This window comes from Mus pahari, chromosome 1 (genome assembly GCF_900095145.1).
Source record: "Mus pahari chromosome 1, PAHARI_EIJ_v1.1, whole genome shotgun sequence".
Lineage (NCBI taxonomy): Eukaryota > Metazoa > Chordata > Mammalia > Rodentia > Muridae > Mus > Mus pahari.
In genome coordinates, this window is record NC_034590.1 from 98659723 (window position 1) to 98669104 (window position 9382).

A 9382-nucleotide genomic window follows, 5' to 3' on the forward strand; every position below is an offset into this window, starting at 1 on the left:
GAACTATCCCACCATCTCTGGGATGAAGCCAACTTGATCATGATGGATGATTGTTTTGATGTGTTCTTGGATTCAGTTTGAGAGAATTTTATTGAGTATTTTTGCATCANTATTCATAAGCAAGATTGATCTGAAGTTCTCTTTCTTTGTTGGTCTTTGTGTGGTTTAGGTATCAGAGTAATTGTGGCTTCATAGAACAAATTGAATAGAGTACCTTCTGTTTCTATTTTGTGGAATAGTTTGAAGAGTATCGTAATTACGTCTTCTTTGAAGTTCCGATAGAACTCTGTACTAAACCCATCTGATCCTGGGCTTTTTTTTGGCTAGGAGACTATTAATGACTGTTTCTATTCCTATAGGGGATGTGGGAGTGTTAGATCATTAATCTGATCCAGATTTAACTTTGGTATCTGGTATCTGTCTAAAAAATTGTCCATTTCATCCAGGTCTTGCCGTTTTCTTGAGTATAGTCTTTTGTAGTATGACCTGGTGATTTTTTTTGGATTTCCTCAGATTCTGTTGTTATGTTTCCCTTTTCATTTCTGATTTTGTTAAATAGGATACTGTCCCTGTGCCCTCTAGTCAGTCTGGCTAAGGGTTTATCTATATTGTTGATTTTCTCAAAGAACAGCTCCTGGTTTGGTTCTTTGTATAATTCTTTTTGTTTCCACTTGGTTGATTTCAGCCCTGAGTTTGATTATTTCCTGCTGTCTACTCCTCTTGGGTGAATTCGCTTCTTTTTGTGCTGGAGCTTTCAGGTGTGCTGTCAAGCTGCTAGTGTATGCTCTGTCTAGTTTCTTTTTGGCAGCCCTCAGAGCTATGAGTTTTCCTCTTAGAACTGTTTTCATTGTGTCCCATAAGTTTGGGTATGTTGTGGCTTCATTTTCATTAAACTCTAAAAAGTCTTTAATCACTTTCTTAACTTCTTTTTTGACCAAATTATCATTGAGTAGAATGTTCAGGTTCCAGGTGCATGTGGACTTTTTATTATTTATGTTGCTATTGAAGATCAGCCTTAGTCCGTGGTGATCTGATAGGATGCATGGGATTATTTCAATATTTTTGTATCTGTTGAGGCCTGTTTTGTGACTGATTATATGGTCAGTTTTGGAGAAGGTACCATGAGGTGCTGAGAAGAAGGTATATCCTTTTGTTTTAGGATAAAATGTTCTATAGACATCTGTTAGATCCATTTGGTTCATAACTTCTGCTAGTTTCACTGTGTCTCTGTTTAGTTTCTGTTTCCATGATCTGTTCATTGCTGAGAGCAGAGTGTTGAAGTCTCCCACTACTATTGTGTGAGGTGCAATGTGTGCTTTGAGCTTTACTATAGTTTCTTTAATAAATATTGATGCCCTTGCATTTGGAGCATAGATGTTCAGAATTGAGAGTCCATCTTGGTAGATTTTACCTTTGATGAGTATGAAGTGTACCTCTTTGTCTATTTTAATAACTTTAGGTTGAAAGTCAATTTTATTCGATATTAGAATTACTACTCCAGCTTGTTTCTTGGGACCATTTGCTTTCCAGCCTTTTTTTACTCTGAGGTAGTGTCTTTCTTTGTCACTGAGGTGAGCTTCCTGTATGCAGCAAGTTGTGTCCTGTTTATGTAGCCAGTCTGTTAGTCTAGGTCAGCAATGGCACTCCCCAGCAGAGACATCACAGGCCTCAGCACAAGTCAACAGGAGGGACCAAGGCTAACAGGAACTTCAGGAAAAGTTCTCTGCTGTGACTCTCTCAGTGAAGCAAAGGTCAGCAAAGGTCCAAGACCTACAAGCATTGCACAGCTAGCTCTATAAGCAAGCTAACCTCAGCTTCCATCACTGTCCATTGAGTTCTATTTATAGTCCCTTCAAACATCACATTTTCCCCATGGGTCTTGCCTCAGCACGTGTATCTGTCTCAGCTGACATCATTCTGCCAATCAGCCTGAATCCTTGGAAGGGACAAGAAACTGCAGCACATGACCTGAAGATTTTTGGTGCATTTCTCTCTATGGAGACTTGACAAATGGAGCTCAACTACACATTGTAAGGTTGACCAATATGTGTGCGTCCTTAGTTAAGAATCCTTCATCACATGTCCTTTTTCACCTGCTTGCTTTAGCAGAACATCCTTTCTCCACATCTGCTTCAGTGAAACATTCCTTCATGAGTCTGCCTTAGCTTTTCACCTGTGTCACTCCTTCATGTGTTTACCTCAACAAAACATCGTCCAACACAACTGACTTCCCAAAGAACCCTTAAGTTTCCATTTCACTGCCTAATATAACTATCTCTGTCACATGGCTCCAGAGCTTTAGCTAGTGCAGGATTGAAAAGCTCGGGATTGTTCCTTGTCGTGTGGACACATAAAATTGTCCCAGTGCCACCAGGGATGTGGCCCAGTGCTCTGTCTTCCTCATCTGACATGTATATTTCTGCCTGATGTGATGTCCAGAGACTTTCAGCAAGATGAGCCCCTCCCCCACCCCAATAACTGCATAATTCAAGTTGCTGGGTGCAACAGTTATCAGCATAAACCTATGACTCTCATGATGAAGGCCCCCAGGGAGGTAGAGTGTCGCCATGCTCCTGTGATTCTTGTCAACGGCATCAGAACCACTGGGGTTTAGAACCCAGCTTCTGGACCCACCATGCCTAGAACTAGAATAGCTGTATCTGAGATGATTTCTGAGGCATGTCGGGATGCCCCGGAGAGGATAATTCCATTCACTCTGAGACAGTAAAGTACTTGGGGTTGTACCAGCTGCTGGATCTCTCTCCAGCAGGGCTGAAATGTATTTTTTTTTAGGGTAATTTTCCTAGGATATTTATGCTTAATGATTCCCTTTAAGCCTTTCTCCTTTTAAATCCAATTTCACAGAGCTAAGCAGATGATCTGAGTTCATGTAATTATGTGGAAGTCAGCCTCTTATTTTTTCCTCTGAATTGGGTGCGGGTGAGGAATAGCGAGAGAAACACTCACTGCTTTCTGCAGACAGGTCTCTCTGAAGCAGGTCTTCTCCTGGAGACCAGTGCCTCAGAGAAGATAGCATGTCCTTGCTGCAGCTCCCCTATGAGATGATCACAGTCCCTTCTCTGAGTATGTCCCCTCCCCTATCTGTTCAAAGCTCCCCAGTGTGAACTTTTTAGCCTGTGAGTTCCGCAGGCTCTGGTTCAAAGGTTCAGTCATTCATTTCTATGCACCTCTTACACGTAAGTTCTGAGCTGTAGTCTAAAGAAAGATGGAGAAATGGATTCAAATGTCACTAAAGTGAAGTCTCTAAAACTCCAGGAGCTGCCAGCTTATTGCAAGAGATAGTCCTGAACACCTCATTATGGTGCGAGACACTGTGGAATCAGTGCTAATGCTGATGCTAATGCAGGCCCAGAGAGAACCGAGGATATATCTGGTGGGGGGGAGGTGCTGAGGTGGCATCACTGATGTCAGAGGGTGTCTTAAAAGGGACAGTAGGAGAAAGAGCATGTGCATGGGAGCTATGGGTCTCCATTTTCTGCTGAAGACTTTAGCTTCTATGTCTGCAGTCATTGAGGGCTATCCTTCATTATACGGTACCCAAGGTTATTAAAGAGCAAGGCTCAGTGTGCTCTTAGCCATAATACCCATAGAGGTAGGCAAGGCATGGCTGTTCTGGAGTGTTCGAAAGATCCCAAAATAAGATAATAAGCTTACCAACCTGTAAACACCAGACAACTGGTCTCAGCCATAATATGGAGCCACACAATGCCCACCCACCAGCTCTAAAGAAAGTCATGCTCCCAAACCCAGTGAAGTCACATCTCAGCATCACCTTCCCAATGTCACTGAAAACTCATATGATATCTAATGCTCCGTGGACAATGCTTACATCATCAGGCCAGGAAGTCCCGGAGGCACAGAAGCAGCAGCTTGAAGAAGACCCATTCCTCTAAAGGAGTGGTTCTCAGCATGTGGGTCATGACTCCTTGGTGTTGAACAACTCTTTCACAGGAGTTGCCTATGACCATCAAAAAATACAGATACTCACACTATGTTTCATAATAGTAGCAAAATGGTAGTTATGAAATAGCAACAAACATAATTTTATGGTTGGGGTCACCACAACATAGGGAATTGTATTAAAGGGTAGTAGCATTAAGAAGGTTGAGAACAACTGCTCCAGAGCTAGGGCATGGAAAGTCTCTATTGTCTCTACATGCGTGCTGATGGTTACAATGGTGGTGGAGACAATATACGCCCTCTGGTTTCTGGATGCTGCAAGGGCCTCCTTTGTTTGGTCAGAGCCCGCTCTTCCTGAGACCTTCATGTTTACCATTTTGTGGTCAAGTTCATTTGTTGGTGTCCTATATCCCATGAAGGTATGAAGTATGTCAACATACAGACCTGCAGATCACATAACCCAGGAGAGGGCTTTTTATAAAGTAACCTGGCCATAGCAAATTTCATAGAAATACATTTTGAGACAAAACCTCAAGTAATTCAAACTAACAATGGGTTTGAGCTTCTGATCCTCCTGCCTCCACAGCCCAAGTGCTGAGATGACAGGCATATAACACTATGCCCAGTTTTATGTGGTGCTGGGGATCAAACGCGGGGCTTTGTGTATCGTAGGCAAGCACCCTGCCAATTGCTTCATCTCCAGTTAGAAACATCTCTACAACCCTTGCAAGCATACAGAGTGCTCTTACTGTGGCTACCCTGACAGCTTTGTGCATCGTGCTGTGCATGAGAACTCCTGAGGAAAATCTGTCTGCAGAGACTGATCGGCTGACTAGAATCCCGGCACTATAGAGCGATAGGAATGTTGCACATTAGGAGGCTATTTTGGTTATCTTGCTATTTTGGTTATCTTGAGCTAGTTCTAGCCATCCAGAACAGCCATGCCTTCCTTACCCAGATCTGTGTCAGAATTAACATCCTGTGACTATTACATAAAAAACCCTTAACAATCTATTAAATTAACATGCTGACCAAGAGCTTCTCCAACCTAAAATCTAAGGATGTCATCAGATAATATTTCAGACCTGTGGAAAAACTTCCCCCATCTTTCTGCAACTGCCTTCTGCTGTACCCACCAATGTATTCTAAATTTTCTTTGAGTTATGACTTAACTATAAAACTTCATTGAACTGCTTCTATGTTGGCACACAGAATCGGGGGTAACTAAATCTGTGTTCCTGGGTCATGGTCACTCAAAATAGCTCCTGAGTAAACTATTGTGTGTTCCCTTTAAGATGAGGACAATGCTTGTAATAACAGTATGCTCCAGGGATTTGCCTTGGCCTGGACTGAGCCACTATAAATATGACAGCCATGTCACTACTTCAGTTAAAACTGACTCTGTAGGTTGTGAAGAACAGGGAGTCAGGGAAAACTTAAAAGCCGAGTGCATCAGCTCAGGTGACATTTGAGTTTGTGCTGGTTGATCTGGCCCTCCAGTTCTAGTTCTTCCTTTGCTTCAATCGGAGGTGGGTTCTTTCTAAGTGCCAGTTAGGCTAGTCAGTGACAGCACTTGGTTCCCACTGTCCCCATCACTTCCAATCCTAAGTATCCCGTATGAAGTATTATAGGAGAACTCAGACTTGGTCGCTGGAGTCACAGAACCAATGAGTGACCAGATGCTGTTACCCAGCATCCTGGATGTTGCTGCATAGAAATCCATGGAGCAGGAAAGAGGCACATTCTTACAAAAGAAGAGTTTTAGGTAGACGACTCATGACCTTTGACCTGTCTGGGCCTATCTGCACAAGTAGCCCCTTTGATATCTGAGACAGGATGTGAGCATTTCATCTAGGTTTAGGGACTGGTAATCCTTATTCCAACTCCCTCCATCCCAAAGCATCTTCAGCTTTCCCTGTGGCTCCCAGCTCGGCAGTACACCTGCCTTGCAGAACAGAGGTTTTTCTTCCCCGAGTCATTGCTGGGTCCGAACAGGGCAGGGTGGGAAGCAACTCTTCACTGTTGTTTTACAATTGATTTCTCAGCTTCAGTCCTGTTAACCTAACAGAACCCCTTGGGACATTGAATAATGCCCACCAGAGCGTTCCATCTACCTGGTTAATTTCCGTTGCAGAGATTTATGTGTGAGGTTGGGTGCATTATTACCCTTATGTGGGCCCTCAGCAGTATTTGTGAATTAAGATTGATTACGTGGGCAGCCACCTACAGAAAGTGCTTAAAAGTCATTAATTCGTGGTTAGCTTTAATTCCTTTGATGGATATCATCAAACAAAAACTTGAAGGGTCTCTTGGCCACTTTCAAGGAAGGTGGGGGTTGGGCGGGTCATTCTTGGCACTTGCCAAGGATGGATCACCTAGAGAGAGATTTCCTCAGATGTACCCTGAACCACATGTCACCTGAGCACCAGAGGGATGGGATTAAGCTGCAGATACCTGGGACTCACCCAGATAACCTGAAGCATACTCTAGGCAGGAGACCCAAGGCTCTGTATTTTAAGAGAGGGATCCCTGCTCTTTCCTTGTGCCCCCTGAAGTCTGTCTTGACTTTTGGTAATGCTACACTGGGTGATAATTTCACAGTTGGGCGAAATATAGTAGTCTCTGCCAATGAGCTATGTGTAAACTCACTAAGAAGTTGTCTTGAGGACCAAGAGATGGTGCAATACAGAAGGGGACTTGCCATCAGCTTAACAACTTGTGTTTGACTTCCAGAATCCACATGGTAGAAAGAGAAATAATGTTGGCAAGTTGCTTCTGACCTCCTGTAAGTGTTGTGACACATTTGGATTCACTCTCCCATCCTTACATACTCATAACACAAATAAACCATTCAAAATATCCTTTAAATATGTTGTTTTGCTGGTTGAAGAGCGTGGCAACTACAAAACTAATAATGAAGACCAGAGGAGATTTTGTGTAATCATACCTAATAATACTGTAAGACTGACCAAGTCCTGTTGGGGGTTGACTTCGTAGCTGATATAATTCTAACTTTGCTCTACTGCAGGATCATGTAAAGGGGAGGAGCCCTAAAGTCCAGCATTAATTAGAACTATGTTTCTCAGACATGTGGGTGGATGAGAATCCCTCAGACAGCTTTGTAAAACCCAAATAATGGGCTGGGCTGGGCTTCCAAAGGTCCCAATTCAGCAAGTCTGGGAGGAGTCCAAGTTTTATTATTTCTAAAACACTTCTAATCAACACAGGCTACCTTTACTGGGTCACCTTCAGAGTGTTAAGGTAGAAGAAGATGGTCATGCTTCCTTCTATATTACCCCAGTCCAGGATGTCTTTTTTTTTTTTTTTTTTTTTTTTTTGAGCTCTCTTGGGGTTAGCAAGAGGATGTAATAATTCTTACTTTGTGCCTGTAGTCATTTTCAACTCAGGGAATTTTTAACCTTGCACATAACTGCCTTGAGGCTAAACAGTTAGTCCAGGTGCGGGTGAACATGTGATGCCTGGGCAGAGAATAGCTCCTGATCCTGGGGAGGATGCTCTCTGGTGGAGGGAGAAAAGGAGTTTTCTTCTAGACTCTAGATTCCCTGGTTGAAACCCTAGAGGTTAAACCAACAAAGACAGATTAACAATAGTAAAACACATCTTCTTAGCATATGTTTTATATGTTATATACATATATATAAAACATTAAGACATTGCTAATTCACTTTTCAATTTTTAGTCAAGCTTTTTGATGCAGCATCCTATGTTTTTTAATCTAATACCAAAGCAGACATGTTTTTATTTTGATGTTTCTTTGAGCTAAGACTCTTTATAGATTGGGTCTGATATAGCACTCTTTACTTAGAGAGCCCCGGGTGGTGTGGGGGTGAGGAAGTTGCTAAAGGCCCTAAGACCTGAGCACTATGGGTGAAAGCCCAGGGTTGTCTTTGTTCTTGCTGTAGTAAATGGCCAGGTTTGTGTTTCAGTTGTTTGTTTGTTTGTTGTTTTAATATTGCCTAAAATGCTTGGATCTGGACTATAATTTTAGTATCAAAAATAGAAATTTGACGGAATATAATCTTTTCTCCTGTATATGTGGGGACATCTCAAGGATCAAGCAAACCGTAAGGAACTGAGCATGTGAACAGCTGTCACTGTGTTTGGAGATGGTTTGAGTTTCTTCCCCTAGAGTTTCCCATGTCAGAAGCCTGGCCCTTGGTGTGGTGATGTAAGAGATTGTGGGACCTTGACAGAGTGTCTTAGTGGGAGGTTGTTCAGTCCCGGGGGACCATCTCCCTGAAGTGACTGATTCATTCTGAGACTCTCAGAATGAATATCACAAGAGTCAGTTGTCATTCTAGCCCCTTCCATCTCTGTTTTCTTGGTGTTCTTTCCTGTGTGTTCCCACCACAATTTCATTGTCATGATATGATAAAGCCAAAGGATCTCTTACCAGAGACCCACGGATGGGCCGACCTAATCTCGGACTGGCAATCTGTACCACTATGAACCTGTTTCCTCTGTCAAGTACCCACTCTTGCATGTTCTGTCATTATAAGAGAAAAGCCATTGTTCAGCAACAAATGTAAGAGCCAGGCATCTTTGAACTTCTAAGGGTGGTGCCCAGATGGTCAGAATCTTTGTAACTTGGATTGTAGTTATTGATTGCTTTGCCGGTTTCTTTGAAAAGAGGGGAAGCAAGTAGCTTAGTTAGCAAATAATAAAAACCTCCCATCGCTTTGCTAGCATCACCTCTGACACCGTTCTGATGTACTAACAAGCCCCACTGGATGCTGCTGCCGCCATTCCCACTGAAGCTATGGTCCTCACATTAAGAAATGTATTTCTTATCACCATTAAACAAGAGGTATGCACTGTTATTTCCAAAATAGAACAGCAGCTGCATCCAACAAAGGAACCAGGGACCCTTGGGGGAATTTTCATTCTTGTGTGGACCTTGGTTCCTGTTGTCACACTGATTATTTCTAGACAGACAACAGGAGCGAGATGAGAGGATGAAGGGGGCTTACTTTACCTGGAAGAAGCCGGACATTACAGTTGAGATGCTGCAGCAAGCCTGATTTGGCTTTCTGTTCCCAGCAAAAGCTAATCTCCTGCCCCTCCTTTTTCTTTTTCACAGTTGCTCTTTGCCAACCCCTCAAGCAGGGTTTGTTTGTGACTTTAAGAATGTGGCATAGAACTGGAAGCCACAGCCTGGACAAGGCAAGAGTCCTGGAGCTCTCCATAGTGTTTGCCTAGAAGCAGCCTGTCTCTATGTTACTCCTGTCTCTATGTTACTCCTGTCTCTATGTTAATCCTGTCTCTATGTTACTCCTGTCTCTGTGTTACTCCTGTCTCTGTGTTACTCCTGTCTCTTTGTTATTCCTGTCTCTATGTTACTCCTGTCTCTGTGTTACTCCTGTCTCTGTGTTACTCCTGTCTCTTTGTTATTCCTGTCTCTGTGTTATTCCTGTCTCTATGTTACTCCTGTCTCTGTGTT